The following is a 15,114-nucleotide window of genomic DNA, read 5'->3' on the forward strand; positions in this document are numbered from 1 at the left end:
CTTTTTATAGGTGAGTTGAGTCCATTGACATTAAGTGATATTAATGAGCAGTGGTTGTTAACTCCGGACACTTTTTTAGTAGTAGAGTTTGTGTGTTTCCCTTCTTTGAGTTGTGCTGGTGAAGGATCTCTAGATGTTTGAGTTATTGTGGTCATTGTTGGACTCCTTGGTTTGTGATTTTCCTTCTATTACTTTCTATAAGGCTGGATTTGTGGCTACGTATTGTTTAAATTTGTTTTTATCCTGGAAAATTTTGTTTTCTCCATTTATAGTGAACAAAAGCTTGGCTGGGTATAGTAGTCTGGGCTTTCATCCATGGTCTCTTAGTTTCTGCAGTACATCTATCCAGGACCTTCTGGCTTTCATTGTTTCCACAGAGAAATCAGGTGTAAATCTGATAGGTTTACCTTTATAAGTAACTTGGCCTTTTTCCTTTGCAGCTCTTAATATTCTTTCTTTATTCTGTATGTTTTGTGTTTTGATTATTATATGGCTAGGAGATGGGTTTTTTTTTTTGGTCCAGTCTATTCGGTGTTCTGTATGCTTCTTGAACCTTCAAAGGAATATCTTTCTTTAGGTTGGGAAAGTTTTCTTTTATAATTTTGTTAAATATATTTTCTGGACCATTGAGCTGTACTTCTTCTCCTTCTTCTATCCCAATTATTCTTAGGTTTGGTCTTTTTATTGTGTCCCAGATTTCCTGAATGTTTTGTGATGAGAATTTGTTGGTTTTGCTGTTTTCTTTGATCAGTGTGTTTATTTTTTCTATGATATCTCCAGTGTCTGACATTCTTTCTTCTATCTCTCGTAATCTGTTGGTAGTACTTGTTTCTGTAGTTCCTGTTCGTTTACCCAGATTTTCCATCTCCATCCTTCCCTCGGTTTGTGTTTTCTTCATTACTTCCATTTCATTCTTCAAGTCTTGAACCGCTTCCCTTACCTGTTTGATTGCTTTTTCTTGTTTCTCTTGGTTTTCTTGGGTATCTTTGAGCGATTTATTCATTTCCTCTACCTTTTTGTTTGTAATCTCTAATTGTTTATGGCAGTTTTTCACCTCCTGTTTAAGGTCTATTATTTTCATATAATTCACTTTTGAGTCAATTTCTTCTAATTCTTCTGGAGTAGGGTGCACAATTCTTCTTATTTCGGGATCCCTGGATTCTGGTGATGTCATGTTGCCTTTCAGGTTGTTGGAGGAATGCTTGCATTGGTGCCTTCCCATCTCTTCCTTCAAATGGAGCCAGGAGAGGCCTGGTGTCTTGGTCCAGTCTTTGCTGTGACTGGCTCTCTGTGTGTATCTCTTCAGTGTAGAAGCAGGAACCTCCCGTCCAAATGGAACTCCTAAGCATCAAAACATGGACGCCTGGTAGTCCAATGACCCGCGGATAAAAGGGAGAACTTGGGGGGTAGGGCGGGGATGTGTAGAACACAGGACACCCTGCCTCAAAAGCTGAAGGTGTGCTTGCTCCCTTTCGGGGGTCCTTGAGGCCTGCCCGGTAGGCAGGCACTCACCACTCTGGGTGGGTAGCCTGTCCAGATGGAACTCCTCAGCACCTAAACAGGGCTGCCTGGTAGCCCAATGATCCGGGGACAAAAAAAAAAAAAAGACCTATGGGGTTTTCAATGAGAATAATTTTTCTCGGTTTCAGAAAGGGCTAATTACTCGCCAAAATGTTTATTTTCCTTACTATTATACGAAAATGTCCGTGCACAGCAGCTGGCTACCTGCGGAGTCATTCCCATCATCCCAAGGCATTCCTAGCCCACACAACTCCTGAGACAAGGAGGGCACTAGAGGGAGGCCTGGAGACTTGCCTCATCTATGTGAGAGTCTAGAGTCAGTCCTCGATTGTGGGGGAAAAGAAGCCACTAGGTATTCTCATAGCCTCTATTACCATGTGCTCACTTCATACAGAGGAGCCGGATGGGAATTCAGCTTCACTTTAAAGTCACACTCTGGCCAAACCTTACAAGAGAGAAATGAATGAACTGTGGTAAGCTTCTTACATGCTTACTTCTTTAATCCAAATAAAGGAATTAGCATCTTGAAGTGCAGTGCTACCATGAGAAAAAAACTATTATTAGTGAGTACAAAATTAGAAAAAAAAAAATGGACACTCCAGAAATAACCACTAGATGGTGGGAAGAGGGAAGTGATTTTTATCAGATATCATTTTTGGAAACTTGGAAACTAGACCATGTGCCTAGGGAAAGTAGTTCTGTGACAGGACCATTGTGACCCTTGGCAGTGCTGGAAGCACTATTTGGTCACACTGCAACAGAGAACAGGTGGTTAGCAGGACTCAGAAACGTTGCTAGAAGTCCTATAGCATACAGCATCACCTCCCACAGCTAGACTACCACTGAGGTTAAGAAGGTCCATCTAGGAGCTGGAGCAATGGCTCAGTGGGCAAGCATGAGGAGCCAAGTTCAGATCCCCAGCACCCATGAAAAAGCCCAGTATGTTGGCCTATGCCTATAGCTCCAGTGCTGGGAGTCAGAGCAAAAGGATCCCAGGGCCTCATTGGCCAGCCGGGCTTCCACAAGCACAGGCAAAGATGAGTGTGGCCCACCACACTCACAAACACACACACACACACACACACACACACACACACGTTCTACTGTAAAGGAAGTGACTGGCAAGAGGCAGAAAATTAATGTTTTTTGTTCCTTCTCGTGTTTGGCAAATGCCTGAAGAAAGGAAAAAGATGAACCCAGCAAATAGCCACAAAGGAGAAAAGGAATAGAAAATGTTCCAGATACTTGGGAGCTTTTATAAGTCTCATAAATAATCCTCTAGCGGAGAAAAGGAGGAAGGAAATCTGACAGAAAATGAAAGGCTTAGCTTGGACTTTCAATTAAACAAACCAATTTATCCCCATGGCTAAGATTACACTAAGATTTATTTTTCATTCTTCAAGTACTTTTTGCCTCCTGTACACTAGGCAACTATCCATGGAAATACTATGAGACCTGAGACTCGGATAACATCAAGGATAGCGCAGATGTTCATTTCTTCCTTCTAACAGAATAATAATGTGTGTCTCATACCAGGATTACTCTTTCACTTATACACCTTCAACATGTAAGATGTGGTTCCCCATCGCTTCCTCTCTGCTGCAATTTTCTGAATACACACACTCAGTCATACACCACACATCTTAGAACATACCTTACATGCAGATGCAATAGTTAATTGACAATTATATATTCACTAACATAATATTCCATAAAGCACTGATCCCATGGTGCTTGATCTTTAGACATCAATGGCCCAGTACTAAAAGACAAAAGAAAAAAACCACTCCATGGCAATTCTTAAATAATTTTCACATTAGGAGTGAGTGAGGAAACTAAGTGCCAGCCCCCACTCTTCTCCCAGCTTCTGATTGCACGTGGCTGACCCTGACTTTAACAAGAAGAACAGAAGGGAACCAGCACAGAGGCCTGATCTTTCGGCGCCAGGAGACCCAGCATTGGGGTGAGTTTCTGGCCCACGGCGCCAGCCTGGGACGGGGAGCTCGGGGGTTTCTTGGCCCCCTGTCCTGCTTGGGCTCTCTGCAGGGCCTCTACTCCCCGGGTGCTGCCTCTTTCTTCCTGGCCCACCCAGCTTCCGTCCAGAGCCCTCCCCACTTCGCCCCCACTGCCCTCTTTTGGCGCGTGGCATCGCCCAGCCCAGCCTATCTGGGCGCTGAGTCCGAGTACCCGGGGCTCCCGGGGGGCAGCAGTTCCTTTGTTTCTGTGGCCTGCCTGCACCAAGCGGGGTAGGCGCTTTGTCTGCGAGCTGCCCAACCAGCACGGAGGCCTGATCTTTCGGCGCCAGGAGACCCAGCATTGGGGTGAGTTTCTGGCCCACGGCGCCAGCCTGGGACGGGGAGCTCGGGGGTTTCTTGGCCCCCTGTCCTGCTTGGGCTCTCTGCAGGGCCTCTACTCCCCGGGTGCTGCCTCTTTCTTCCTGGCCCACCCAGCTTCCGTCCAGAGCCCTCCCCACTTCGCCCCCACTGCCCTCTTTAGGCGCGTGGCATCGCCCAGCCCAGCCTATCTGGGCGCTGGGCCCGAGTATCCGGGGCTCCCGGGGGGCAGCAGTTCCTTTGTTTCTGTGGCCTGCCTGCACCAAGCGGGGTAGGCGCTTTGTCTGCGAGCTGCCCAACCAGCACGGAGGCCTGATCTTTCGGCGCCAGGAGACCCAGCATTGGGAGAGCCAACATTGGGGAGAGACAGCGTTTGGTAGGCAAGGAGACCTAATCCGGTAAAAGAAGATCCATAGGGAGCATTTGGAAGAAGAGATGGGCCGACGTCAAGGCAAGAATTCGCCCAACAAGCTGAAAAGCAACATGAAGCTACCAGAAACAAGCGACCTCACAACGGGAGGACAAGAACCCCTTAATCAAGAGGAAGGAGAAAAGATTGACTTCATGAAAGTGATTGACACCCTTAAACAGCATGTAAAAAACGCCCTTATAGAAATGGATGAGAAATATAACAGAAAGTTTGAAGAATTGAATAAATCAGTGAATGATACCATAGAAAACCAAGGAAAAACAATCAAACAGATAATGGAAACAGTTCAAGACCTGAAAACTGAAATGGAGGCAAAGAAGAAAACACAAACAGAGGGCCGTCTGGACATGGAAAATCTAGGTAAACGAATAGAGACTACAGAAACAAGCATAACCAGCAGAATACAAGAGATAGAAGAAAGACTCTCGGATTCTGAAGATACCATAGAGAAAATAAACACACTGATCAAAGAAAACAGCAAGTCCAACAAACTCTCATCACAAAACATTCAGGAAATATGGGACACAATAAAAAGACCAAACCTAAGAATAATAGGAGTAGAAGAAGGAGAAGAAGGGCAGCTCAATGTTCCAGAAAATCTATTTAATAAAATTATAGAAGAAAACTTTCCCAACCTAAGGAAAGATTTTCCTATGAAGGTGCAAGAAGCATACAGAACACCGAATAGGCTGGATCAAAAAAAAACATCCCCTCGCCATATAATTATCAAAACACAAAGCATAGAGAATAAGGAAAGAATATTAAGAGCTGCAAAGGAAAAAGGCCAAATTACTTATAAAGGTAAACCTATCAGACTTACACCTGACTTCTCCATGGAAACCATGAAAGCCAGAAGGTCCTGGATAGATGTACTGCAGAAACTGAGAGACCATGGGTGCAAGCCCAGATTACTATACCCAGCCAAGCTTTCATTCACTATAAATGGAGAAAATAAAATCTTCCAGGATAAAAACAAATTTAAACAATACGCTGTTGCGGGAGGTCCTCCCACTCCTCCAGCCTATCACCACTGAGGTACCAGCCCACTGGGGCGTGGTTTCTCTCCCTTTAAAAAAGCGGCCACTTCCCTCTCCTCTCTCTCTTCACTTTCTGCTCCGCCTGCGACTAGACTCCTTTCCTGGTTGCGAAGAGGGCTGTTGCCTGGGACAGTGATCTGTAAGTTTTTTCCCCTTTAAATAAATACCACCCTAATAATCATAACCCCGAATTGGTGTGGCATTGTTTGTGACTTACGCCTTCATTTTGGCGCCCAACGTTTGGTTTTAGAACCTCTCCTTTCCCCACTCGCAGCCGCGAGTTCCGCTTGGCGGCCCCAAGTTCGGCTTGGCGGCTGCGGGCTTGGCGGGAGCAAGTTCAGCTTGGCGGCCGCGGGCTTGGCGGGCTCTAGTTCGGCTTGGCGGGAGCCCTCCCCTTCCTCAGCCGCCAGCGGCCTTGGACTCCCCACGTGGATTTAAACTCCACAGGCCCGCGTAGTCTCTGGCCGCGTGGTTTGCTCTTTTCTGAGTCATTTTTAAATCTCCCTTGCAAGTACAGCTCTTAAGTGGCACGAACCAGAGCACGTGGTTGCTGAAAGCTGCAACCCCTCAGGGTGACTCTGTCACGTGGAGGCATAAGCGGCTTCCAGATTGCTCTTCTCTACCCCTGGATTCTGGGTTTCTGGTTCCGTCTCAGGAATTGATTTAATTACATTTACTTTGTTGAGAAACTTGCATTTTCCAGTTTTTAACATCTACTAAGGCACTGAAATAGGACCATGTTTTCACCGCGACTCTGCAACAGCGCCACCTGCTGGATAATAGGTAATATTGCAGTTTTTGTTTCTAACGCAAATTTTACTGCTTTGTTTTCACTAATACAATGGATTAGTAAATTTATATTTACTAATACAATGAATTACATCATACAAGGTTTATATGATTATGGGGATACCTTAATTTGCTTGTTACTAGCCTTCAGTTTTCTTTTCCATATTCTATCATTAAGGAAGAATATGGCACTACTAAGAACGATTGAATCTTTACGTACTAATAATGAACAGAAGAATATGGCACTCCTAAAAATGATAGAATCTTTACGAACTAATAATGAACAAATAATTGACAGGATTAAAATTATTGAAAATCAGAGGTTATCTGAACAAGTGGATACTATGACAGACAAAATTGATTCCATATCCAAGGGTATTAGAAAGTTACCTTAAAGGGTTCAGGCTGTTGAATTTGACGTTCAGACTTTATCACAAAGTTTTGATAAGGTAACAGACAGAATGTACCTCCAAGACGGGAATCTACATGATATACAAGAAAAGTTTAAGGAGGACATGTTATCTTTGAAGGAAAAAATTAAAGCTTTGGAATCACAGGTGCAGAATGGGGACCAAAAAATTGATACCTCAGTGAAATCACTGGAAATATATACAGGTCAGGAGATTCAGGATTTAAGAGAGACAATGATAAAAAGATTTGAAAAGATTGGGAAAATTATTGCAGCTGGTGAACAGAGGAAGGAGGCACAAGGACAGGATACAAGGCCTCCACCAGCTATTAGAACTGGCTTACCCAGGGTTCTAGCGACATACCCTATACTTAATTCTGAAAAAGCATCAACTTCTAAAGGCTCAAAGGGAGTCAGAGAAGCTAGATGGACGCCAATAGCAATGAATGATCTGAAAGAAATTAAGCAAGCTGTTGTTAATTTTGGCTTGCACAATGCATATGTAAAGGAAATGATAAGGACTTGGGCTTCTAATGCTAGAGCTACTCCCCATGATTTCCATCAGTTAGTGTCTGCAGTTTTAGATAATGGACCTTCCTTGATGTTTGGAATTTATTTCAGAGAAGAATCCAAACATATGGAACAGCAAGGAAGAGCAAAAGGTATTGAGGTTTCCCAAGATCAAATTCTTGGTGCAGGAGAATATGCTGATCCACAGGTCCAAGCTCTTTATGACGATGAAGTACTGTGTCTATGTCACCAAGCAGCTTTAAATGCTTGGAATAGGATACAAGATCCAGCAAAAAGGGTTGAATCATATACCAGAATTAGGCAGGGACAGAGAGAACCCTTTATTGACTTTTTGCAAAGATTAATTAAGGCTCTGGACATAGGGGTAACAGACCCAGAAGCTAGACGAATACTTCTTGAATCTCTAGCTTTTGAGAATGCAAACATAGAATGCAAAAAGATAATTGGGCCTTTAAAGTCTAGATCAGCACCTATGGATGAATGGATTCAGCATACGATGAATGTTGAGACGTTTAGCTATAATGATGAATCTTGGGTAGGAGAAGCGATTTCCAAAGCAATGAGGAGACATCAAACTTCCAGGTGTTTTAATTGTGGTAAATTAGGACATTTGCAAAGGAATTGCAGGCAAAGAATTTCTAGGAATAATATCTCTTCTGGGAATGACAAAAATAGGAGACCTCGGCCTTCAGGTATATGTAGGAGATGCGGTAAAGGCAGGCATTGGTCCAACGAATGTAGGTCAACAACAGACAGACGGGGCAATCCGATATCATCGGGAAACTCCTTGGGGGGCCTCTCGCAGGCCCCCAAGCCAACAGTGGCCCAGTCATTCCCAGTCACAGTGGAGAACGTGCCTCACCAAGAAAATTAAAAGCTCCAATTTCTGCTGTAAAAAGTAATACTGGTCTAAATGAAGAATTATGTGTGGAGGATGAGTCAAAAAACCCAATAGGACAGAGTAAACGTATATTTTGGCAGACTTCTATTAATGATCAAAGACCAAAGCTAAGAGTCTGTATAAATGGCACTTTTATTGAAGGCTTATTAGACACAGGTGCGGATGTAAGTATCATTACCCCAGAATCTTGGCATCCGAATTGGCCTCTTCAAGAGGTAGATGTTCAGTTCCTGGGAATTGGAACCCTATCTCGTGTAAAACAAAGCACAAGATGGGTTGAATGCATAGGGCCCGAAGGGCAAATAGGAAGACTAAGGCCATATATAGCCAATATTGCCATAAATTTATGGGGCCGTGACCTGCTACAGCAATGGAATACCCAGATTAACATTCCTGTATTTCCAGGAACTCATAATTCTGGGAAGGATATGATGAGGTATTATGGAAAAAGGTCACCAGCCATTCAGGCTGTACAAGAACATACAGCAAATACCAAACCTTTAGAGGTACCAACGGCCCTACCTTTAAAATGGCTAACTGAGAAGCCAATATGGACCAAACAATGGCCTCTAGCTGAAGATAAACTACAGGCATTGGAACAGCTGGTGCAAGAGCAACTAGATGCTCACCATATTGAAGAATCAACCAGCCCTTGGAATTCTCCTGTGTTTGTTGTAAAAAAGAAATCTGGTAAATGGAGAATGGTGACAGATCTAAGAGCTGTCAACAAAGTAATTCAACCTATGGGCCCACTACAATCTGGAATTCCTTTGCCTTCTCTGTTACCAAAAGGATGGCCTCTTATAGTTATTGATTTGAAAGATTGTTTTTTCACTATACCGTTACAAAAAAAGGATAGAGAAAAATTTGCCTTCACAGTGCCTACTTATAATAATTCTCAGCCTAATAGGAGATATCAGTGGACTGTCCTCCCACAGGGTATGCTCAATAGTCCTACACTGTGCCAATATTTTGTAAGTAAGCCATTGGAAATAATTCGTAAACAATTCCCCAAGTCCATCATTTATCATTACATGGATGACATCTTATTATCTGATTCAAATAAAGATACTTTAGAAAGGATGTTTGAAGAAGTAAAGAAAGTCTTGCCTAGGTGGGGATTACAAATTGCCCCTGAAAAGATTCAAAGAGGAAATTCTATTAATTACCTAGGTTACAGAATAGGGTTAGAGAAAATTAAAACGCAAAAGGCACAAATTAGGAGAGACCGGTTAAAGACTCTTAATGACTTCCAAAGATTGTTAGGAGACATTTCCAGTCTACGACCAGCTGTTGGGATAACACCTGATCTAATAGTTCATTTAAACAAAACCTTAGATGGTGATAAAGATTTGAATAGTCCAAGAGAACTGACAGCTGAAGCAGAAAAGGAACTGACAATGATTGAGGAAAAATTACAGGAGGCACATGTGGATAGGGTGAACCCAAATCTTAGCTGCATCCTAGTCATATTGCCTTCCAGAATTTCTCCTACAGGGATTCTAATGCAGAGGGAAGATATTATTTTAGAGTGGATATTTATACCTAATAAACCAAGTAAAAAATTAAAAACTTATGTGGAAAAAGTCTCTGAATTAATTATAAAAGGTAAGCTGAGACTTCGTCAACTAGCAGGTATAGACCCAGCAGAAATTATAGTGCCTTTTACTACTGAAGAAATAAAAAAGTTATGGGAAGACAATGAACCGTGGCAAAGAGCTTGTGCTAACTTTTTGGGAGAAATTAATAGCAACTATCCCAAAAGTGATAGACTTAATCTCATAAAAAGAACTTCTTGGATTCTTCCAAGAATTGTACGTGATGCTCCAATAACTGGAGCCCGTACGTTCTATACTGATGCAAATAAATCAGGGAAAGCAGGTTACAAGTCAGATGAATTGAGTAAGGTGGAACAAAGCCCTTATAATTCTGTCCAGAAGGCAGAATTATATGCCATTCTTATGGTGCTAAGGGATTTTAAAGAACCTCTTAATATAGTTACAGATTCACAATATGCAGAAAGAGTTATCTTGCATATTGAAACCGCTGAATTTATACCAGATGACACAGAGTTGACTTCATTGTTTATCCAGGTACAAGACATAATCAGGAACAGGCTTTGTCCGATGTACATAACACACATCCGGTCCCATACAGGTCTGCCTGGTCCTCTAGCCCAAGGCAATGCTGAGATTGATCAATTATTGATTGGAAGTGTGTTGCAGGCCTCGGAATTTCATAAGAAGCATCATGTCAATAGTAAAGGCCTAAAGAAAGAATTTTCCATTACTTGGCAACAAGCTAAGGACATTATAAAGAGATGCCCTACTTGTTCTTTCTATAATCAAACACCGTTGCCTGCAGGGAGTAACCCAAAGGGTACTAAGAGAAATGAAATCTGGCAGATGGATGTGTTCCACTTTATGGAATTTGGTAAATTAAAATATGTACACCACACCATAGACACGTATTCAGGTTTTCAATGGGCTACTGCCCTGAGCTCAGAAAAGGCTGATTCAGTAATCACACATTTATTGGAAGTTATGGCCATCATGGGTATACCTGCGCAAATAAAGACAGATAATGGTCCAGCATATGTATCTAAGAAAATGAAACGCTTTTTTGATTATTATAATATAAAACACATTACAGGTATACCAAATAATCCTACAGGTCAGGCAGTTATAGAAAGATCAAATCGTACTATAAAGGATATGCTGAACAAACACAAAGGGACTGAAAATACCCCCAGAAATAGATTACATAATGCTTTATTAACCTTGAATTTTCTTAACGCTAATGAGAAAGGAACGACAGCAGCAGAAAGACATTGGATAATGGAAAAGTCTGCTGAACTAAATCAACCGATTTATTTCAAAGATGTGCTGACCTCTCAGTGGAAGCCAGGAGATGTGCTACGTTGGGGAAGGGGTTTTGCTCTTGTTTCCACAGGAGAAGAAAAATTGTGGATACCATCAAAATTAATAAAGTTTCGATTTGAAGAGGAGAAACCTCTTGGAAAGGAGAAATGACAACTCATCCACAATGATGATATTCATACAGGTGGTAAGAAAAACATAGAATGGGGGCAGGGTTCTGTTCTTATCTCCACAGGAAAACACTCATCTTTGAGAAATTCAAGGGACCCTGGATGTTTGGATACTGACAGATGGAAAAATACCTGCCCAATAGGAAATATCAAGACAACTGAATGGGTTGTGTAAGTAATATTAAACCATATTTCTAAATTTATAAAGCTGGTTTTAGAGTTGGACTCTGGCTCAGTCCCTCTCCAATTCCAAGCCTGTTAGTAAGAAAAAAACCCAGAGTTTCTGGAGTTTCTGTCTCATGTCAAGAGCCATGATATGGGACAGAAAGAAATCTTTGCTTTTAGAAAACATCTTTGCTTTTCTTCATATCTATCATACTTTTCATTGAATATATCTATCATGTCTTTCATTGAATATATATATATGTCTATATATGTCTATATGATTAATGTTTAAGTTTTTCATAATGAACAATGAGTTTTTCCTGAAGTGACATTTGAAGTTTCCAGGAAGAAGATGGGGCCCCATAACAACAACTCCACCTGGTTGATATGACGTCATGATACTGATAGCGCTACTACAAGACCTGCTTTTGGTACCAGCTGCACAAGACAGTTCCAACTTGGTTAGCTGAAATGGTGCACATCTTATACAACATTTTGGCCAGACCTGCACAAAATACTCAGAGACTATTGGCAATTTTAAAAGACATTGATCTTGAAATTTAACCATCATTTCACTTTCACAGGATCCCCCAGAAAGAACGTCGCCCCCATGACAGCTGGAAGTAATTCTAGAGGACGACGTCCCCTTTCCCAGTAAAACTTGCCCTTGGGTTTAGGGACATCATTTAGGGGTTGATTATAATTAGTATACGATTGAGGGTTGGGGGAGGAATTTTATACGCTCAGGGATCATTTTGAAAAAAAAAAAAAAGAGGGATGATGGGATAATAGATTTGTAATTGTGAGTTACTCTTTTTAGACAAATACATTGGTATAGATTCTTGTATATTGATACAAAGTTAAATTATATTGACTATTGTACGCATGCATATTTCTACCTCTGTTTAAAACATTTTTTATGTATTGACATATATTGTATTGATATATATATATATATACATATATACTGTATATATTTACCATATTGCAGTGTACATTTCTACCTCTGATTAAGATACTTATATAATGATTGTGTATTGATATATATTTACCTACTGCAATGTATATTTGTACATTGTTTATATATGGAGGTCATTGTCCTCATTTGTTTCACAGTCGTTTATTGTCTTAGTCTTTAAGTTAGATAGATATTGAGAATTATATAGACTAATAGTCATCTAAGTTTGTCATTTATAATAGACTAATCAGGTTCTTTAGATATATAGAGATTATACTCAGTATAGATAGATAGTCTTCAACTTCTTCAAAGAGCTGTAGAAAATGGCCTTTAATCTAACTCAGAGTTTTGTGGTAGTGAGACACAACTGCTCCTGGCAACACCACTCTATTCCCGAGAGAATGTTGAGCACCAAAGACACTCCACCTGGAGCCTTTCTTTTTGGCAGAACTGGCGTTTGGGCAAAGAAATGCCCATACCTCAACAACTGACAAAGATACAGAGCATGCATCAATGGATAAAACAGGACTGTCATATCCTGCCAAGACAGGGTAAGATAGTTTTAAAAAGTTGCTTGCCTTAGAAAATGGTATGTCAGTTATGTTAGGCCTTAGCCAAAGTTGGTTGCTTCAACGCTGCTAATGTGACTTTGGGTGATTGCCCAGGTAGCTAGTTGTCTCTGTAATTTGTTGCATGTTTTGGAAGTTGTTTTACTGAACTTCCTAATTACCCTGGTAACATTATTTCCCTTCTCAGATCTTTGATGGGGTTGAAGACTATATAAATGTAGTTACTTTCTCTCATGACTTGGCCAAGTTATTTATTATACAAGACCTAAGCTAGTTAGAATAGGATATTTGTACTTATTGTATATAATTTCATAGTAGGTTTAGAACTCTCTTATTTAAACAAAAGGGGGAGGTGTTGCGGGAGGTCCTCCCACTCCTCCAGCCTATCACCACTGAGGTACCAGCCCACTGGGGCGTGGTTTCTCTCCCTTTAAAAAAGCGGCCACTTCCCTCTCCTCTCTCTCTTCACTTCCTGCTCCGCCTGCGACTAGACTCCTTTCCTGGTTGCGAAGAGGGCTGTTGCCTGGGACAGTGATCTGTAAGTTTTTTCCCCTTTAAATAAATACCACCCTAATAATCATAACCCCGAATTGGTGTGGCATTGTTTGTGACTTACGCCTTCAATACGCAGCCACAAATCCAGCCTTACAGAAAGTAATTGAAGGAAAATCACCAACCAAGGAGTCCAACAATGACCACAATAACTCAGACATCTAGAGACCCTTCACCAACACAAAACAAAGAAGGGAAACACACAAACTCTACGACTAAAAAAAAATGACCGGAGTTAACAACTACTGGTCATTAATATCACTTAATGTCAATGGACTCAACTCACCTATAAAAAGGCACAGGCTAAGAGATTGGATAAGAAAACAGGATCCAACATTCTGCTGTTTACAAGAAACACACCTCAACCACAAAGACAGGCACCTACTCAGAGTAAAGGGCTGGGAAAAGGCCTATCAAGCAAATGGACCTAAGAAACAGGCAGGTGTGGCCATACTAATCTCTAACAAAGTTGACTTTAAACTAAAATCAATCAGAAGAGATGGAGAGGGGCATTTTATACTCGTAACAGGAACAGTTCATCAGGATGAAGTCTCAATCCTGAACATCTATGCCCCTAATATAAAAGCACCCACGTACATAAAAGAAACATTGCTAAAATTCAAGGCAGCCATCAAACCGCACACACTAATAGTAGGAGACTTCAACACTCCTCTCTCACCAATGGACAGGTCAATCAGACAGGAACCTAACAGAGAAATAAGAGAATTAGTGGAGGTAATGAATCAAATGGACTTAACAGACATCTATAGAACATTCCATCCAAATAGGAAAGAATATACCTTCTTCTCTGCAGCTCATGGAACCTTCTCGAAAATCGACCACATAGTCGGTAACAAAGCAAACATCCACAGTTACAAAAAAATATTAGTAACCACCTGTGTCTTATCAGATCACCATGGATTAAAGTTAGAATTCAACAATAATGCTACCCCCAGAAAGCATACAAAGTCATGGAAACTGAACAGTCAACTATTGAACCATAGCTGGATTAAGGAAGAAATAAAGAAAGAAATTAAAGTCTTCCTGGAATTCAATGAAAATAAAGAAACAACCTACTCAAACTTATGGGACACTATGAAAGCAGTCCTGAGAGGAAAGTTCATAGCACTAAGTGCCCACTTAAAGAAAACAGAGAAAGCTCACATTGGAGACTTAACAGCCCACCTGAAAGCTCTAGAAAAAAAAGAAGCAGACTCACCTAGGAGGAGTAGAAGACTGGAAATAATCAAAATGAGGGCTGAAATAAACAAAATAGAAACACAGAAAACAATACAAAAAATCAATGAAACAAAAAGCTGGTTCCTGGAGAAAATCAACAAGATTGACAAACCACTATCCAAGCTAATCAAACGGCAGAGAGAGAATTTGCAAATTAATAAGATCAGAAATGAAAAGGGGGACATAACCACAGACACAGAGGAAATTCAGAGAATCATTAGATCTTACTACAAAAGCCTATATGCCACAAAATTGGAAAATGTAAAGGAAATGGATACTTTTTTAGATAAATATCATATACCAAAGTTAAATCAGGACCTGGTGAACAATCTAAATATACCTGTTAGTCGCGAAGAATTAGAAGAGGTTATCAAAAACCTCCCTACCAAAAAAAGCCCAGGACCAGATGGTTTCAATGCGGAATTCTACCAGATCTTCCAAGAAGATCTAATACCTATACTCCTTAATGTATTCCACAAGATAGAAACAGAAGGGTCATTACCAAACTCCTTTTATGAAGCCACAATTACTCTGATACCAAAACCACTCAAAGACTCAACCAGGAAAGAGAACTACAGGCCAATCTCACTCATGAATATCGACGCAAAAATCCTCAACAAAATACTGGCAA

This window comes from Microtus oregoni, unplaced genomic scaffold (assembly GCF_018167655.1).
Source record: "Microtus oregoni isolate MIOR12 unplaced genomic scaffold, Mior012 000008F_ref0000371, whole genome shotgun sequence".
Classification (NCBI taxonomy): domain Eukaryota; kingdom Metazoa; phylum Chordata; class Mammalia; order Rodentia; family Cricetidae; genus Microtus; species Microtus oregoni.